The 21,673-nt window shown below is 35.8% G+C and overlaps 1 protein-coding gene across 1 annotated transcript in view; it reads left to right on the top strand.

The window, feature by feature from the left end:
* The window catches only part of Scp2 (Sarcoplasmic calcium-binding protein 2), a 44,367-nt gene continuing 22,694 nt past the window's right edge, over positions 1–21,673 (top strand). Inside the window, exon 1 of the mRNA XM_033339130.2 lies at positions 1–246. The gene's annotated coding sequence lies outside the window, so the exon portion shown is untranslated. The remainder of the gene's footprint in view (positions 247–21,673) is intronic.

The following is a 21,673-nucleotide window of genomic DNA, read 5'->3' as shown; positions in this document are numbered from 1 at the left end:
CTGCGCGCACTTTGTGCTTCATCTGTCCGTCAATCGCGTCGTGCGCTCGTTCGCTGTTTGTGATCAGCCCGCTCGATTCGTCTTTTTTTTTCTCTTCCACTCGATCGCGAATCGGCCAAGTCGCAGCTTCTCCTCGTTGTCTTTGTCATCGTCGCAGCATCGCCTTGTCGTCGTTGTCGCCCTCGTGTGTTGACTCCTTCGTTTCATCGCCACTTCCACTTCGACGATCCAGCTCGTCTCATCCAGGTAGGTGCAGAGAATACTTTTATCGAAGCTTTTGAGGGACGTTCGTTCGATGCTTTCGCGTGGAAATCGCGCAGACGATTCGAATTTCGAGACATTTGAAATCGTACGCGGATCAGTGATTTTGTGGTTCCGAGTGATACAACGGGGAAAATAGGTTTATCCTAGTTTCGCACGATCGGAGGAGAGAGTGACGTTGAAGAAATCGAGGAAGCGGAGGGATTATAGTCGGGGAAAGATTTCTCGAACGGTTTTAACGTGGTGATACGTTTGTTGGTAAAGAATGGAAGCTAGTTTTACCTTTTGTTGAACGCAGTGGAATTAATTTGATTTATTACCGAGCTCGTTTTGAATCGAAAGGTGAGAATAGCGTTAGGATAGCCGTAGAAATGGACGTTGAGTAGCGAGCAAAGACAGGAAGATATTTGAAAAGCGTTTAGGATAACAGACGGACATGTTCTTGCGTTATATTCGATCGAGACGAGCTAAACTTATAATAAGTCTTATCCTACTGTTTCTTACATGTTATATACACGCCGATGAATTATTACTTTGATATTTAAATGGTTCTTTACCGTACTCGAAGTAATTGTATACCTTTTCCATGCGAGCGAGTATACTCGTCAAACATAGTCGAGTGGTCTTGAGATTACTTTATCGCGAAGAAAATCGAAGAACTCTGTAACGTTAAAGCGCATTCCACACAATTTAACCTTGCAATTGGTTAATTAGCCAGTTTATTAAGTCGAGAAATCATGTTTGCTGCGTGACGGTAGCTTCGTTTAAAAATCCTGATGTTTCCTACTTTAAGGAAAAAGTCTTTTTCGACGAATCGAAGGAATTTTAAATTCAAGAAGCGTAGTTTCTTAATACAAAAATTGATTGAAATTAAACGAATCGGTGGCATTTGACGATATCGACGTAACGATAAAATTAGAGGATTCTGAACTTTGTTTGGAAACACGAAAATTCGCTATCGTCGCTGAAGGCTTTTAAGCTTCTAGAAAGCCACGTAACTTTCATATTTTGTCAAAAATTTTGCGATCCTTTCAACCTTCCACGCATACTCGAACACCTGAAACCATCAAAGCCACTTATCGCCTTTGCCATTTCGAACCTTCGATTATGGCAAATACTCCAGTTTGAAAGTTGTCTTAGAGCGGCGAAATATTGGAGCAAGTTAACGCGTTTGAAAATTCTGCGTACCTCGAGCTAATGGTCGTCTTTGCCGGAGTTGCGCCGCAATGAGCACAGCGATCGCTTCCGGTGATTCTTTTCCGGTCATCGGGGAAGTCTCGTTCTATTCGAAGTTATCGTGGTAAACGAAGCGTTGATTTTCTGATTATCAGATTTAGTTTCACCGGTTTTCCAACGACTGCACAGTCGATTAGCTTCACTGTCCTTCTTTAAATCGAAGAATTACAGTCGTCAAGATGAGAATGTTCGTTAGTTCAGGGTTTCTGAGACGATTAATTTTACCGTGTTTTATATCTTCCTTTCTTCCCCTTGAATAAATTTCATTCTTACGAACGAGAAGCTGAATCTTGAAATTTAAGCCAAAACTTTCATTTAACTGGAAAGGATTTCACATTTATTTGATAACTTATGGGCCATTTAAAGTCTTGAACATCGTATACTGCCATTTAATAGTTAACGATTTATTGTCCATGTATAAATTTTATATCGCTTTGGAAATTGTGATTAAAGGTGTTTATTTTATATAAAATATAAACGTCACGTTTGATATTCAAAAACTTATTGACTTTATCAAGCTATCGATCGCCGTCGATGACAATATTTTATAAGTACATAGGATTATTTCCTTGCAATATCTCAGCGAGAATCCATTTCCAGTTTTTCAATAAACGTTGTTTCTATTACGTTTAATGATACGATACTATCGTGCGTGTGGATAATAACGAACAGGGAACAATGGAACGCGTTTTTGCAATCGCACTTATTAAAGCATGATTGTCAATAAATATCAAACGGCGATATTCTATTATGAGATGTGTATTATCCAGTTACGTCGCAGTAGTGGATCAAAGAGATACAATTTTCTACGATGTTCACTGATGAGACAGTCACGCTATTAATTTTTACCGAAGCTATAATTTTCTCGTATTATCAAGAAGATATTTGCTTGGTATTTATTAAAAATAGATTATTAGAATTTTCTATTAGAAGCGTTGTGTTAATGACGTTAGAAATTTATAATATGGAAAGATGCACTTTCTTGCGACGTCTAACGGAAGAAAAAGGTGCTGAAGTAACAAGATTGAAGCGTCATAGTGAATTCCAGTCAGGTAGTAACAATCTAATAGTTGAGAAAGTAGTTTCAACGAAAAGAAAAAAAAAAAAGAAAAAAGGAAAATAGGACAGCATCGAATTAACATATTTATTATCAGCAAAATTTCATGTTTAGTTCTAATAAAGCTGTGCATATCACTGAAGATAATTGGAGATTAGGCTGAATTCATAAACTGGATAAAGTATAAAATACTAAATATGAAAAGTAAATATATAATATCATTAAAGTTTCATTTTTTAGAAGCATCTGGCTTACGTAACGCAACTTTCAAAATATTGGACATCTCGTTTATGCGGATGATGATATAGTTATTTTAAATAGCGCATAAATTTATGTAACGCAAGGATGCACTTTCCCGTGACATTTAATAAAGAGCGAAGATGGCGAAGCGGAAGTATTCTTGTTAATTTTAGTAAAACTATAGGCACTCTATGAGAAAAATAGCTGATTCGAATATTCCTTTGATTTTAACAAAAGCACGTAAAATCCATGTAGAAACGGGGTCATCGTGAAATACGAATATTTAGAAGGAAAAATAATCGTAAATTCGTACGCTAAACTGCTCTTAGGCCAAAGTGTACGTACTGCTGTATCTCCGGCTGATCATAATTATGCTTACATTATAGAGCTTTCTTATAGAAGCGGCCTAGAAAGATAAGAAGAATATATCGTAGATAATATAGTAAATACGTTATTTTCAATTTTTCCATATTTTTTGATACGGCCGTAGTAATTTTAATTCGCGTTATCCGTTATCCAATAAAACACATGACAGTTCGATAAGCATGATGTACGTACAAACTGATACTTTATTTTTCGCGTAAGTCGTTAAAACCTGTGATCGATATAAACGTAGAATTAATTCACGTAATTTCTAATATAATTTCGATAAAACGATAATGACGTTTAACAATCGGATAACAGATTTAATTAAACTGATTCATCGCAATCCCCAAACAGGAAATATAAATATTCCCACTACTAAAATTTCATTAATTTAATCGTCATTATATTTTGTGTCTATAGTCGTTTTAAACAAATCTACGCAAATATTTCGCACATCATCGGAAATAATTATATTATTTCAGCAGTTTCTATCGCGATCGTGCAAACATTCTGTTAACATTTTGTAAAATTATTAACGAAATCGCATCTCGCTCGCATATTTATCGTGTCGTACACTTGGCGAACACGAAGGTAACATGGTCGATCTCCGTGACGATAATCTTGGCCGAGATATAAAAGTTCGATAAGGGAACGCCACTTTGACGTTGTCTGTTATGCAGCTTATCAATTTAATCTTACTTAATTCTTTCTCCCCGCTTTTTTCTGCTGGCTCTGCCCCGTTCTCCTCGCCACGATGCACAATATCGCGAAGGTATAAATGGCCGATGGTTGGACGTCATGCGCTGCGTTCTTTGTTTCCACCCCTTCCATCGTTCTGCAGCTTTTCCAAGTTTCATTGAGCGCGTGGCTCAGGTACAGTGGGGTTTATTCCCCGACTTCCGTTGCAAAATAATAATTTAACTCCCCGGATGCATTTGCGTCTGGCTGCAGCGAATAAAAAGTGAAATTCGGCGGCAAAGTGTGAGCACGACGCGGAGTCCCCCGCGGCACCAACCGACAGAATTGCTCCGGTCCGTGGAACAGTCGACCATCGGAGAAACCTCGGCCGCTGTAAATCAACTCTGCCCGACATACAACCGAGAAATTTTTTCCGCAAATGGAAAATCTATCCGAGTGGCGAAATTAAAGGCAGTATCCCTTTGGTTAGCGTGCGAATTTCGAGGATTTTTTCAGCGATCTCGCGAGATTTTTTGTAATCTTTCGACGTTTCGCAGCAACAAATTGCGATATTTCCGTGGCGTGTAGTTGCCGCTCGTTTCGAATCCGTTTAGTGCAACGTCGATGTCGCGGTTCGTTCTGAAAAATGAAAGTGGAATTGGTGTTAGGTTCTTGTTTTTGATCGCAGAAATTTCTCGATATTCGTTGCGTGGTTCATCCCTTTTGAGTTTGAGAAGACGTATCGTGGTGGGTTTTAAAAGATCAGAATTTCTATTATCATCCATCTCTTCTTCCAGCGGAAGCAGAATTTGAATCGAGCGAAGTAGGTCGTAGAGAAGGAAATTTTGTAGCAAGTTACTTCAAGTTTTTTCCAATATATTATTTCGATGTGGGAGGAATTTAATTCGAGTTACACCTTGCTGGAAGTGGAATACGAGTTCGATGTATATTTCGAGTAGAAAGGGTCGACATTCTCGACGTGACAAAACGGAAACTCGCATCTACGCTAAACAGCTAACAATATAAAAATATCAATAATTTTGCAATTATTATTTCAATATCTTTTATATTTTAATCCTCGACCACGAGTAATATCAATCTGAGTTGTTGATTCTATATCTGTAAAGTAAATTTGCATGCTAAATACACTTTGGATTCCAAATTTTGGAGTTTCATCGATATCTCTCAATGTCCACATTACAGATCATACATATTTTTTAATTTAATGAATCAATTTTAAATTCTTATTAAATAGAGCGTAATACACAAACGATCTGTTCGTTTGTTCATTGTTAGAGGAACGACGATTATACAATATTGTTTCGTTAATTAGTAGACTACTTTCTAACGTGTGCAACATGTATAAGAGTATCTAGAACGAAGCGTGTCTTTGTATATTACAAGCTGGACACCTTTTCCCACGACGTAATACTTCATTATGAATAGAATACTCTATTACCTGAACATTGTTATCTGAATTTGTTAGACCATTATTTAAACATGTTTTTTCTTCTCCTATAGTAGAAGACACGGTACGTTGTATTCTCTGTATTATACGCATAATATATATTTTACTCGCTGTCTCTGGAAAAGATGATACGAATGAGTAATAAAATAAAGTGAAAAATGATTCTATGAACATAATGCAATAAATGCACACGTACGGACTCCGATGTAATTTTATAAAATGTTATTACATCTGACAAGAGCGATATATTGCAGAACAGACGACTATTAACAAAATGATAAAAAAAGTCATTAATATTCTAAACTTTCTTTTGTCCATTACATACTGCGTTTAACTCTGTAGATAAACGTGACTAATATATTATCTGGTAATGATATTCGAATTCCTGTGAATTCTACGATCGCCATAGGTACAGCTCATTCCGTGTACATAAATGCGAATTGGTCGCGGAAATAATGATCCAGTGAAACGAAGCAATCGTTTTACGCAAACATGTTCGAAAATCGAAGGGGACCGTGGCATTCTGTAACAGCTGCATGTAACGCTGTCGCCTCAATTGTGTTAAAAGTGTTACGTTAATTACTTTCGTATTATACTATGCGCCGCTATGCTAAATCTCTTTTGTAACATATTTACTCTCTTTCCACAATTTCGTTTACTCTACTCATTTAATATTCGAATTATTTTTCTAAAAGAAAATCAATTTTCCGACGATTAATTGTGAAAATAATAGCAAAAGGTATTAGTAAATTGTTGCTTGTAGATATTGAAATAAAAAACGTTTGAAATAAATTTTTATTAAAATATTATTCTCGTAATAGGTATTCTGCGCGTAATTGCTGAATGCTGTTAAATGGAAATAATTTTGAAAAATTAAACTTCGGATACTGCTGTTTTATCGATGACTCGGAAAACATAACGTGGGGAAACGAGAATATCGATACCCGAGTGTATCATATTCCAGAACAGTCTGGAATTCAATCACAATATTGAATAAAAATATAAAAAATATATTTGTCAGAAAGAAGAAGGTAAACTCATAATTTGTATCCTTCTTTTTCAATGTGGATTTATAATTTTAATATTAGTCATCTCTTTGTGCGGAAAGATTAATATAATACTTAATAGGGTTTTATCTTTTCTCCAGCTAACAATTGCAGAAAGATTGAGAACAAGTAAAAGAAGTATTCTTATACGAAACCCTATATTTGCTACGGTTTTTAAAAAGTGCCTCCTCTGTCCTCCGTCTTCTTATTTTAAAAATCCTATTAATGACATGACTGTGCGACGAGAATGCAAAGGTTCTTCTTAGCGAGCAACTTCTTCCGTTGTATGACGATTATTCCTACTTGCCGATGATCATTGTTAAATACTTACTAAAAGAAAGACTTTGAGTACGTAATCGGATAACTTTTAAATGGCGCGGTTAAATGACGACCAGCGATTTGTATGTTCGACGATATGCCAAAGTATCTTCCAAACGTATTTTCTTTACCATGATGTTTCGAATCCGCTGTACTTTGAGGATTCAGACAAGATAAAATCCGAGGCTTTTGTAAATTTCTTCATTCTAAAATGTTATTAAAATTCTTATTTCTTTTATTTTTATTAAAACTTCCAGATATCTACAATATTTTACGAACGTCAACTTGCTTAATTATCTTGGCGTAATTTAATCATACAATTGAATAAATTTAAATTTAATAAATCGTCAAATTCAAATTGTAAATATATCGTTAAAATAAGATGCAGCTATTCCTCCGTTTTAATTATGAAACTTGTATCTGTTGAGTTTTCCCGAGGAGACTGCGGAAAATCTCAAGCGATCGTTTCTTGTGTACGTTCTAACAATTGTTCCGTTGTATCTGGTTTAGTTAAACGATACACACAGTGTCGTTCAATTAACTCGGGACGATAGAATCCATAGAATTTAAGTGAGAGAAGGGAAAGAGAGAGCGACGTATGACGCTAATATTCAGACGTTCTCTACAACTACCGAGGATCAGCATGAGTCGATATAACGTTGCTCGTTCAAAATTGACACGATTCGCTAACTATACGCGTCGAAGTTTTCACGCGTTCCCCGTTGAAGACTAAACAGTTGTCTCGTTCATAACTACGTATGAATTTCATTCTGGTTTTCCACTGGATCGAATGTAACTGTGAATTGCAAAGTGTTACGATAGCCGAAGGAGGTTTATGCAACGAATTCTGCGAAATGTACTCTCGAGTAAGCAACGTAATTTGATCGAGCTTCTGCGCCTGAGTTTCAAAAATTATGCGTTAGTCTGGAACGATAGTGAAATTGTTAACCCTTTCGGAAGAGATTGGTTTTATGCCATATATCAACATCGACGAAGTATTTAAAGTGATAAAGCATGTTCTCAGCTTGAACAGGTTTTTGGTCCCTCCGTGAAGATCGCGAATAAATAATGTAAGAGTAATGTTGGAAAGCGGAACACCGATGGTAAGTATAAAATATTTGGGGCTCTGTGTACCTTGGTCCGAGTAACAACTATTCTCTAGAAATCCAAATTAAGAAGAGAACGTTACCGTTACCTCTTCTATCCCTTTGTTAACGCACGCATGTGCATGATTGTTACGAACGTATTTTATATCAAAAGAGAATACAGGAATTACTATAATTTAAGGATCGAATCGTTCGCCTTTTAAATCAAACGTATACTTCGACTTTAACATTTGCATAGGCGACAAGGCAATTAGAAATTTGATATTAATAATTAATATTAGAATTTTTATCATTTGAAAATCAGGGATAATAAGTTTACAGCGTATAGTGGATTTTATCGACGACAACTGCAATTACAGAACTATCAGATCACAAAGGGTTGCAGAGCTGAAATATCTATGTCGTATCCTTCACTGCAACGAAACAAGGAATGACCTCATTCTACTCGCTTCTACTATTTCTGATTGGTGTAAGTTTACGTTACAGTATCGATAACAAGGCTGGATCTAACTAAAATTTAACTAAAATGGATTATAATAATGTAAAATAATTCTTTTATTCCCAATAAACTTGATATCATTCACTTGATACCGTTAAATTCACCGAATCTTGTTTCTTTATCGGTAGAGTAAATTATTAATATTCCATTTTCGTAATAAAACTGACTTTGATGGTACTCCCTGTTCTCTTCATATAATGTTATCCGTTTTACGAATTTACAACGAGATCAATTCCACGGTAGTACACGCCATGAAAGTCTAGAGCAGTTTTTTTTCGCCTGTTTCGAATGGAAATTCGAGTCCACCTGCGAAGGTGCCTATAACCAGGATGGCTAAAGTTTCCTTCAATTTGCCGAAACGGCGATTACAGCCTGGCAGAGTGTCGTTTAGCTGCTACGATCAGTTGAACTACACACTGATTGCACGTACAAATATACAATTAAGGGTTCATTTGAGAGGCAAGGCCCGCGAGATTCGGGTGAACATTTTGTTAATTGACTATCGGACCGACCGGAATAGAGGCAAGGTTAACGGGAAAATATCCAGGAAAAGTTGGTTCGAGCCGTGACTGCCTGATACGAATCCGACTCGAGAAGCTGGATATTAAATTAGGTGTCGTGGTAGGTAGATTGTTGCGCTTAACACGTTTAAAGGCTTCAGCACGCTTTATCTTAATTTTCTTTTTTACTATTTCATAAACTTTTATTTACCTAACTGTTCGAAAGTTTTCTTTTTGCCATCTTCATTTTATCACGTTAATCGTCAGATTACTTAAATTATCGCGCCACTTATTTGCCATAATTGGAAAGCCAATTCTCACGTTTAGAGTTCAAATATTTCCAAATTGTAAACAAAAATAAAAAAGAAACAGATAAATATCTTAGATCGTAAAAGACTGAAAGAAATTCTACTCCACGTTTTTATTAGGCTATCCTGATAATCATATCATTGTTATTGCACATTAACTTCTGATACACTAAACCCGATTCTCCGGTAGTGTAACCGATTGCTTTTCTTCCTCGTGTGGGTTGCGGTGGGTAGGTCGACACGACGTGACGAGACATCTGTCCCGATGCCTCCGGGATGATTTATCCGCAGGAAGGCCAGATCTGCCCTCGAGGATATATCTCGGTAAGACGGATGGCTTGATCGCCATAAATGTTGGATTACAATGAAGGACTTAGTGTAAATAAACCCTGGCCGATATAACGTGATTATTTCTTTTCTCAATTAACGAGAAAATATTAGCTTCGATTTAGATTCCATCACGCAACTCAAGATGAAATTTAAGCTCATGAAAATTTTTAATGATTTCGATGTATCGGTAAGAAACTTCCTTACGAAACTTCCTTAGTGTACGATATTTCATTCATAAACTAGAAAATATTTCATTAACGTAGATCGATATCTGTAACATACGATGTCTCTAATTATCATCGATCTGATACTTCGAATATTCCACCATAATTTCCATCCTACTGCTTATATCGAACTTCTAGTTGTTAATTTAATAGCAATTTCGAAATTTCATTAAGGACGAATTAATTTACTACATTTACTCCACAAAAGCAAGTTTCTTTGAAATTATAAAAATGGCTCGCATACTTTAAATATAATTACTGGACCAAAAATAATTGAAGAATGTTGGAAAAATCGGTTGTCGCCAGTTGTCGACAGAAGCAACCGAAAATTCATGCTTATTTGACGCGTATTAATAAATGGAAATAAATCATAATCCAAGAAGTTATAAACGCGAAAGAATCTTGGCCGCAGGGACGGTTCAAAAGTGATTTCGAATATTATCTCACCATGGAACTAGCTAGCTAGCTAAATTCTAACGCATGAGCGATTTCGTAACCGAGCGTCTTCACGTACCAAAGCATTTTGGAAGAAGTCTCGAAGTTTCATAAATCTTGCCGCGAAAGTTGTGAAAGTTCGCTCTTTAAATCTAGACCGGGTAATTTTTTAAATAGAGATTCCTTTGGCGGAGTGTTCTTCGCTTTAAAAAATGCCCGACATTTTTATCTGTAACCTCTAGTCACATTCTTCTGCCACAATTTAACGTTACGAGGATCGATTGATAATAAGAGGTTTTACCTGGACGATAGAATCGTGTCGAAAGACGCGTACGTGTCATAGAGAGAAGATAAATGATAATGCGTCCACTAAAAATGTTTGGATTTTAAAAAGTGTCAACAAAAGTTTAAGAGGCGTGAGAATCGCCAGAGAAACTATTATAAAAACTTTAGACTTGCATCGGACGACAAACAACAAACGCTACAACCAACATTTTGCAACAGGGGTGAAATCTGCTACACCTGACACCGAGTGCTAGCATCCTTTGCGTTCTACGTGATATATTACGAAGCCAGCAAGAGATCGAACCGTTTGTATCCTCCATAAATTACCGGCGGTTTGCTCTCCAAGTTTTCTAACAGATGCAAGCTACTTGAGAAATCTTTGTCGGAACTCGTTCTTTACACGCGTGGCGACAGCCGATGCTATTAATATTGGATAATATGGGCAACAATATGTCGCCCTTTTCAATTCTATTTCCGCGAAACTATAACAGCTATGTTTGTGAACGCGTTAACTGGAAGGGGAGCGATATGGAATAAACCGCGGAAGTTGTAAAAGAAGCAAAATGAGAGAATTTGTACGGTTCCATTTTGGTCGTTTATCACTTTGTATTTATAAAATCGTGAATCATGTTTATACATAGTGAATCGTGTAAACGCGTCACAGCTAATATCGTGTTAAACCAATTGTGATTAAGGCTCATCTATCAAACTAATTTTCATTCCATAGTCATCTCGTATGTTAATTTACTTTAATTCAGAATCTACCCCGGTTTGCAATTCGCGCCCCGTATTGAAATTTCATCGTAGGTCCAGGTATATACGGAAATCTTTGACTGAATATAAATGGCCAAAGGGAATAGAGTGCTCACTGAATGGGACCCTGGCTGGTCGTTAAAGCGTAGCCGTTTCTAAACAGCGAAACTCGTCGACTTGTGATTAGCGAGACGACGCAGGATTCCAGTCAACTGCAGGGGAAGAACGTAATTGCGTTATCTTTTTTGCCAATTTTTTCAATGGCCCGTTTTTCTCCTCTCATTGTCAGACGATGCCCTTAAGGAGGACGGCCGTTCTCGTGCGAATATTGCTGCTTGCAGTTGCTTCGTGCGATTGCTACTTGTTTCGAACTCGGTTGCTACGAAGTTGAACGAAGTTAATTGTATCGGGATTACGCGGCGAAGCGCTTGCCGTTTCGTAGCGCATTCTTCTTTGCCATTTCAATGTGTTTGTGCATTTAGTACATCTGATGACGATATCGCTGGTGAAAATTGGCAATTGTTTAGTAATCAACGATAGTAATATTTATGCGATTTAATTTGGTTAATAAGCTCCTTAATAATTGAACATCGATGGGATAAAATTCGATGCCTATAATATTAGTCTGCTAATATTCTAATTTCGTAGGGGATCCAATATTTACGTATATACGTTTCAGAAGAGTTTTGCCAATTGAGAAAATTTATTCGTTGTAGATTCACGATGACGTTCTTCTTAGTTCGTAAAACAAAGCTTCATTTAAAAAAAGCGAGAATTTCATTTCCTGCAGCCTAAAATAACGAAGAGGTCACAGTTGATTTTAGCTATCTTTATATTTCGTACTTCTTTCCATATTATGATGCAGAATATTTCAAATTGACCTATAAATGCACCGAATCATAAAACACATGAATAACATGAAACGACAATTTTATTAAAATATGCGATATAATTTTATAAAAATATTCTTTAGTTTCTTTATTAAATTAAAAAAAGGAGGATTGAACACGAAGAATACTAAACAAAGAAATTGTATTTTAATCAAATTACAGTCTCATTTTTTCCCTTTCTCTTTTTTCGGATTCTCTAATGAATATTCAATCGATCCGGTTTTCATCTTTCAATATACATGTCTTCCTCCCAGTTAGATCAAAACTGCAACTCGCATTTGCTCAGTCAATTGTCATCAATTACATTCAATTATCTGCAATAATTAATAATTATATACCTAAATGAACTAATATGCAAAACCACAGTAACACGTTACTATTGCTGTACCTGTGTATGTGTATTCTCGTTTTAATTTCGAAACTGAATTATTATATGCATTTTTTAAAATGGAAGAGCTATTATATAGATTTGTATTAATTATGCACATACGTATGTATTGTAGTATGAGTTATAGAACTGATTTCACTGGGAAATGACGTATAATACAGAAATTCATAAGGTTTCACGTTTATTATGATGAAAATGACGAGATGAATATATTCACCTATACATATATCTATAGATGTATCGTTTATAATATATTAAATTTGGCAAATAAATTGACTCGGAATAAGATTACAAATTTCATCGTAGCTTTAGCTAGAAAATAAAACAACAATGCGTTATTGTTACGCGATGATGTAAAATTTCCTACGCAAACTAGAATTCATAAAATTTCGGAAGTTTTCAGTAGAAAGTAGTTCAGCGTAGATTAAAATATATTTTATGAATAAAATTCTTTCGCAATTTAATTATCGATGATTCGCAAGATCGCCTTTAATCTTCAAATTCTACGTTGAATGTATCCGGTGCAAATTTTTTTTCAGTTAAAAAAAGAAAAAGTTGCCGAGTCATTTTCTAAAGTATCGATGACCTCGAGGTAACTCCTTGCCGGGTTGTTAACCTGCACTTTATCACTTTCACTTTGCTCTACAAACTTTCCTAAATCTCCTCAATATCGAAATCTATGAACTTTAAGTTGAAAACTTTCGACGATTTTCCATTACCCTGCATCAACAACTTCAGAAATTATTTTCTTCAACTTGCATCCTACTGAAAAAGAAACACTTCCTTTTACTTTTAACTTATTTTATTCGCCGTTACTAAGCTGCAGAAGCACGTTCTTCAAACCAGGTACGTCTTTATTTGAAGTAATAATATTTTTTAGATACGACTATATCATCGTTCATTTATTCGTGACATATGTATCTTGAAGATCACGCGGCAGGCAATTCATCTGGTTCTTTAAAATACGTTAACAGCTTGCTTGTACTTTATTCAGCTCGATAAGATAGAAGCAGCGAGCGCAACACGTGTTCCATTATACCCCTTTATCTAGGGGATGCATATAAGCCACCATACTAGATAAATACCATCAGTCACTTGTGGTGAATGTAATTTAGGTATTGAAAAACAATGATTGATCGTCAGCTTTGCCACAGAGAAAATAAGCTTCTGTCAGCGGAGAAAGAACGATTTCAACTTCCACAGAATCTCCCTCTAACGTTATTTCTGTATGGTAGTTACATTATTAAACTTTTATGTTCTTCCCTATATAAAAGAATTTCTTTCCGTGAAAATTGAGTTTCTCCTTTACATAGAGAGATCGATTTGTTTGACACATTTAGCCATAATTTTTCTACTAAATGTAGTAGGATCAGCTTCTAACGCTAACAGTTTGTGCTGCGCTTACTATATGTAACGTTGCATTATACGAGATAACGTTATCATTGCTTATTGTCATACCTTATGCGTCGTGCTATCATGTACTTCGCCATAACGTTATTTATTATCTTTAAATTCAACGTTTCTTTAGCATCGATTGACAGAGAAAAGCGAAACTTCAACTGTAATAATGCTTCATCCGACATGGTTCCGACATGGAATTACAAATGTTTGACCGAAATAATCCAAACGGAATTTCATTAATAATTTCCACGTTATCGAAACCTGTCTGGTTTATCATTTTCTCTAATGCTACGCGCAATGACACAAATAACCTGTTTCTCAGAGTTCGTGTCCAGTCAATTCCATTAATTGCTGTAACTAATGAAGGGTTGCTTCCTGTTTGTCACGTTTCAAAACGGAATTAGAACGCGGCGACTTCGCCAAATACGTTTGCCAGCGAAATGACAATTTGAGGATCTGGCTGATGAAACGACGTTAATTGCGTCGTGGTACGTGTTTGTAGGGTTTTTACCTTTACAGACAGTTGTGAATCGTTCTGTGATTACGCTTGATCGAGGTACTTTTTCGACGATTCGATACAATATTCTTGATATAAGTAATATTGGAGCAAATGACAGGGACAAGCTAATAGCCGATGATGTTATTTGATCTGAACTAATCAAACTCCGCAAATCTCCAGCTCTAAGAAGCGTCTAGGGAATTCGAATTTTGCTATTGTTAGTTCACTCAGCTTCCCTGTGATTCGTATGATTTCACGGTTGGCATTTTGTAGTTATCGAATCAATTGTATTCGATAGCTGTATCTGTTTGACTGAATTCTATTACCTCGTAATCATGGCTATTAATTATCCAATGATCACAAGCATCATTCATTCCACAAATTATTTTATAATCGTAGTCGTTAATTATTAATCACGTTGAATTCTGCTTAATCATATCAAGCATTATGCGTATATGTATTTGAGATTTAGTAAAATAAAAGTATTACTTCGGATAAATAATTAATTAATTATCATTAAATGTTATTTAACGCTAACAAACAAAAAGTCTACATAAAGGAAAGGGAAAAGAAATGGAAGAAGGAATTCTTTTAATCGATATATTTGGTAATCTAATTATCCAAAATTAAAATAATTGGCATTTTTTGAACAGCATCTTTGAAGAAGTCGGTTAGTTTGTAAACGGCAGAGAATTAATAGTTATATATGTGATTGATACAAATAAAATTTACGAAGATGGCAGAACCTACTTGATACAGTCCATTTTGGTACAAATGAATAATGACCGGTAGATGTGAAATTTGCAATGGCTTTTCGCGGGTGCCCTGGTTTTATAAGCTTTTACCATAAAAATTGAAAATTCCTTTCTGTGTATTATGTACACTTTTACCATAACGACACCTTTTAACCGGCACTTTATGGGCATTAAGCAACACTTTGCTCATAGCATTTAGATAGATCATCGATAAAATATCGCGGTATATATGCCACAAACATAGACTTATTTTATCGAGATAAAGTGCGTGAAATAAATGGAACAAGGGATGAACGTTTTCCGATTTCTCAATTTTATTATCTCTTTTAACGCAACAACAACGGTTCACGTTGTTAAGAGGGAGAAAGAGAGATCTGAACGGTATCGATGTTTCACACTTCACGGTTTCAGATAGCCAGCGACGGTGAAAAGTTTATACTGCATTAATGACTTGGCGCACATCGTAGTTAAAAATAATTAAACACCACGATCGATAAAGTAAGCCAACGTGTAATAAATGCACGGGCGGCCATCAAAATTCTTGGACCTATTTAAAATACAGCACAATATCGAGGTTTATCCTAGCCGCGGTCCTCGATATACCGGATACGCTTAATTTCGCTAATTAACGACGTATGTACAAGCTGATTAATTTCTCCACGGTGTTATCCGGACTGTCTGGTTTTAAAACAATTATGTCTAATTATGCCGGCAATTATCGTATCGCGTATATACGATGTTTCAACGGCGGACGTTTTATTCGATTACTCGGATTTGTTTTCGATTCTTTGGAAAATGTGAGAATTTCTTGTAACATCTGCTTCACGATAAGAGAATAATTTCTTTCCTAACGAATAATTTCTAAAAAAAAGTATTTTCCCAAAACGGAGTTAAAAATGTAAATATACCTCGTAGACTGTTAAACAAATATAAGGGAGGCGACTAAATCAGGATAAAATTATGCCATTCCGCTTTAAACGAAGTCATGGTTTAATGAAACTGTTCAAGCCCTAAGGTGGAAAACAATAATTGTAGCCGAATCGCATTCAACCATTAAACGTAATTACCCTTGCTGTTTTTTTCGTATAAAGTGGAAGTTTCAATAGCATTTTAGAAGTTTAACCGAGATAACAGTTGTATCAACAGGTTTCCGCGTTGCATTCAGCACTTTCGTCTCCCGTACCTATGTTGTATCATGTAAATGGCGAGCAGTTTAAATCATTCTGATTTTAATATAATACAACACGAGGATAAATTGGAAAAGGTTCTTAAATCGTATAAAAAAGTATGAATAGTTAATATTTTATACAACTACATATAAGAGTTTATAGTACATTACTTTTGAAGGTATTAAGCGTTCCCAATACCTAATGCCAGGAAAATGTGACCAAGCATCATCGTACATAAATCATGTCTACGTTTTACGAACATAAAGAAAGTGTTGTAGGAGTATCTATAAAATTTTTGTGAAGCATTTTAGGAGGCGTGTTTGCAAAAGCCATTTTCATCTGTTGAGTTCTCCCAACGTATTACATCATATATTTTGGCCGTATATTTTATAGTTATTTTACGTGTCGTTTTATCCTTTTATTATTCGTTATGAAAGTTTAGCGAAAATAACTAGGCTATGGAACGCAGAAGCCAATGAATTCGGGTAAACAAGCATAAACAAATTTTCATCAACTTGCTATCGCTTGGTCGCAATGTAACAGCGTCTGCTCTTTATTGATTTGAATATGAAACGTTTAATTCTAAATATTTGACTTGCTTCGACGATTTTACTTGTTTGCCAATAAAAACAAAAGCGAAATAAAATACTTTGGATTAAAGGAAGATAAATTGCGTTTTTTTATAATTAGAGGTTTCAGAATTTCCATAAAGTGACGGAATAAATACGATCTTCGCGTATAACACAACTTTTCTACGTTATATCTGTCAATTCCATTTGTGAATTATTAAGCAAAACAAAATTATTGCGAGGAAGATGAAATATTGCGAAAAAATTACTTTTCTTTAATATAATCTATTTTTCACCGAGCACACAACCCAACTATACTGCAGCCCGTGTTTTTCTTTTAAATGGAATTATGAGAGGAATCAATTTTGTTTATTTTTCGTTATATAACGTAAAAGTATAAAAGTACGTTTATTACACGCATGTTCCAGTTTATTAAAATCGTGAAGTGAAATCAGCATGGTTTGAAAGCACACACTGAGAATTCTTGGAAAAATATAAAGCTTACCACGGGGAAACGCAATTATATATCATTGATTTAAGAATATATTAAATATATTAAACTTTGTCACACACGTTCTACTTTGCATTACATTTACTCTACATTTACATTGCATTTGAATTGAAAGGTAATATCCTGTTCTATTTTCATGATTTTTGGGATTCATATACCAAATGCAGTTATGCATGAAATAATTTCGCCTCTATGCAAAATTGGAAACCAGTGCGTCACAAATGCTTCAGGCTAGAATTTCGAAAGAGACATTTTAATTTTATCGACATGTCAATTTTTATAAGCCTGATATTTTTTGCCACGCTCGTCCCATTATTTTATATTCTTGAAAATTCACTCTTATAACCGGTAGTAGAATATAATAATTTCTCATATTGAAAATCTTAAGGATAAAATTTTTTATAAAAATAATTACGACTAAAAATACACGTGACGACCCCCTGGAAAAAGCTCTGCGACCCCTTTGGGGATCGTGACTCTCAGGTTGCGAATCCAGGTTATATGGAAACCAATCTTTCTATACACATTCCTTTCATCGTTTATGGTATTTGCTCGTATAAATTTTTTCAATAAAAATGTAACCGCCACAGCTTTCAATGAAATACTATGAATATTATAAAACACGTATCGCTTTGATAACATAAAGGACGTCTCGTTAAAATGTCGAATATTACAAATAATTAAGTTAATTACTTTAAGGCGATAAAAGCATTTGCAGTATCGTAGCATCTACCTTTTGAAAGGACAATAGACGAATTCAGCATAGAATTTGTATGAAAATCTTGGGACCTTCGAATATAGATATTCGAAGATGGAATATTATGTCAAAGTAATGGCCAGAGTGGGAATAGAGGCCGCGAATTCCGCGAGTACTTTAAATTCCTTTGATATATGACATTTTCGCTTTCGACAAAATTTGTTCCTCTAATCAATTTAACGAAATTTTCACGAAGTTGTAGGGGCGAAGTTAAAGTTTTTAATTTTCGTAAAATTGTAAACGGAGTTAGAGACCACGATCATCCGTTAACACGTTATCTTTGTTAAAATGTTAACATTCAATTCGAACAGCTAAACGGCGGTTCATTTAAATATATAATTAAATTTGACTGATCTTTACTGAACATTTTTTTCAAAGATCGCTTTGTAATCTCTCTTTCGCGCAACGCTGAACTTTGTATTCTGTTCATCCTTAAAAATTAACTTCTTTTACAATTTCTTTTTACGTCGGTCATTCTACATCGTAAAAAGACGAATATTCGTCTGAACGAGCATCAAACATGGCGTTGCTCTCCTTTAAAAGTAACAAAAGCGACGTGGAAAGTAAGATTCTGGTCGCGTTTCTGAAAGCATCGTTCAATAACAGAGCCAAGGCACAATTGATTGTTATAACAGAGGCTACAGTATAACATTAACTTCGTTAGATGCTGTACAATTGTAATGCAATCTATGTAACTCCTATGTCAAACGATCACGAACATTGAATTGATAATAAGCTCTTAAGCCTGTCTAATATTAGATTAAAAGCAATCGAGAGATGGCGCAACGTGCTTCGTGCATCTTTATTGCACTCTAGCTCCACAATAAAGAGGAAAACGTAGGTTGCAGAATGAATGCAACGTAAAAAGGTATACAAGTGGTATTCTTAATTATTCAATTGATGGTTGCGCTCCGTCTCTCAATTGAAATCTTTGTCCATGAAATGGAAAGTTGTTGCACAATCAAACGGGTATAATTTACATGTACGTATGTACAATCTGTTAGATTATTGTTCATGAACGGAATGTTCGTCGGGGAATTTGTACAACAGGAGATTCAGTTTTATGCATATGCGGTATTGTCATTGGAGCATCTAAAAAACGAGAATAAAAATCGGTAGTTTGCGGCAGTGGTATTCGAAATCACACTGTTGTCCATTTTTAAGCGATGTTGTAGAACTGACCAACATTTTCTCTGTCGTTCTGAGCGTAGAAAAAAATATCGGTCGAATAAAAGCAGTCGATCAAATCGATGAACGTTGCAAACTGCGAACTACAGTGAAATGGAAAAATAAAAGAACCTACGACACGAACACGAGTGACCGATCGTTCTTTCGTATTAATTTCTTTATTACGATGAATATTTCATGTCGAAGCTGTACGACAAACATACGCATCTTTATTTTCCGTAATAGACCGATAGGGATGAAAGTTCTATGCAGAAGTTCTAAATCGATCTTCGAGTTTAGCTTTCCTATATGATTATCGACAAATTATTTTGCTACGAACTTTTGACACACTTTTCTGCCTGGGATATTTACAAGGTAAAACAGATTTAAACCGTTCTGACTAAAAATGCTTTCAGTCCTGAATATAGAATGATGTTAATGATTCACACACAAAGGGTGGAAAAGTTAAAAAATATAGTAGACAAATCTGATAACTGATTAGGGGAAGTTACGATTCGAACGAACATTTTTTAAACTTCAAGTTCCATCGGTAGACGCGTACGTATTTTAGAACATTAGGGGTAAACGAACTGTTATTTTTATAAAAAGGAGCGACTTTGAGTAAAAAATTTATGTTTGCGAATCATCCACTCTGTCCACTGATCGCTGTACACGATCAAAACCTTGCATTGTAATTCTCTCCTGCAGGAAAACTCCGGAGAGTTAATGGTTCGTGGAAACTAACAGATTTGTTCGAGAACTTACCATTTTAGCATAATCAATCTTAATCTTCGCTTTATCTCTACAAAACAAAAAACCATTCCAATTTTTCCCAGTCTTAATTAAGATATTCTTTGTGCTCCGTCTTTTCAACTTTTCTTTATCAATCGTACTTCGTCACGTTTTAGTATGACTCTTTCAACTTCCAAGATATTCTTCACAAACAATCTTCAATTTCTTCGTCTATCTCCACCTGGTTCTCTCGCGTTTCCCCAAACCAGAGAAATATTTAATTAAAAATCTCCAACTCTAATCAGATCGTTCTTATATCCTTATTATTGTAAATTATTTGAGATGAAGATTCCATCGGGACGGTTTATAATTTTATTGGAATAAAACGGCTTGTTTTTTGGGGGTAGAACCATTCCTACAATAGCGTTTTCGTACACTTCAATTTCTTGTTATTCGCGAAATTAAATAACGTTTAAGAAATTACGATAATTTCTAACACGGGCCCCCCGACAAAATGATAGCCTTTTTCACACTGGACGGACTAACTGCAAGAACATTTAAAGGCCTCTGTAATTACAGAAGCGAGCCACGGAAGCGAGGAGTTAGAATACCGGCAGAGATTCATCCTTTTTGTCGCGTGAGCGAATTGTTCGGAGGTCGTGGGGAAATTGTACGCTTTGCATCTGACAAGAAGAGATCTCGAGGTATACATAACGACCGCGTTTAAACGAGTTTTAGCACGGCATTAAAGCTTGGAAATAAGAAAGAAAGCTAGTAACGTTTGCTTCTCAAAAACAAACAGTGATCGATTTACGAGACGCTTGTGTTCAAGATTTCGGTAATCTTTATTCTTTCCTCGTATAAACTTCCTCGTGAACGACGTTCCCTTGACGTATATGATCCAGGCGACTCTAAGACTACTAAAATTAACGAACGTGATAGGATGGTGTAAAAGAAAAACATTTTTCTTCTACATGGTACATACCAGTCCATATCGAGTACAAGTATTCTTTTTATTCCGAAAAAAACGATATTTAGCAGCCTGCAACTAGTCGATAATTATTTCATAAAGTGACAGACGAATTATAAGAAACTTGGGATCGTTGTTTTTATTCTGAATCGTGCGAACAAAGTAGCGGTGGACGCCTTAGAGGTTGGAGAAACGTCACAGCGTCCCGGTATTGTGTCGGAGACATGGCCTGGGTCAATGAAGGTACAAAGGACAAGGCAGTTACTCTTTGAAGGTTGCCGACTAATTTAACGGTCGAACCTCGTTGAGATATACCTCGATCGATCATTAGGTGCAGAGACCGCCGTTTGTTGCGAGAGTCGTGGTTCGTTTGTGCAACAATGCACAATGTAGACCAACGTTCTGACCATTCCTGGTCAGCAGACGTTACAGCATAGTTTCAATTGCTTAGAAATCCTCCCTGGGATTTCAATGCACAACGGAAGCTTAGAAACTTGTTCCCGTTAGGATACCATCCCGAGCAAGACACCCGTGACAGCGCCAATAATTAATTTCGAGCGTTGCGTTCGAACAATGACACTTCCGCTTTGCCAAAGAACTTTCGATGCTGCCAATAAAACATGTCTCGCGTCGTTGCCTCTGGTTGTAGGTAGAGATTCGCATGTTTCATTTTTGCTGCGAGATAGAGTATGTGCTGTTCGTTGAGTATTTACGAGATAATTTTTTCTTTTTAACAGAGAACAGATGGTTTTGCA

The sequence above is a fragment of the Bombus vancouverensis genome, chromosome 13 (genome assembly GCF_051014615.1).
Source record: "Bombus vancouverensis nearcticus chromosome 13, iyBomVanc1_principal, whole genome shotgun sequence".
NCBI lineage: Eukaryota > Metazoa > Arthropoda > Insecta > Hymenoptera > Apidae > Bombus > Bombus vancouverensis.
The sequence above is the reverse complement of the archived record's forward strand: the minus strand, read 5'-3'. Positions and strand labels throughout refer to the sequence as shown.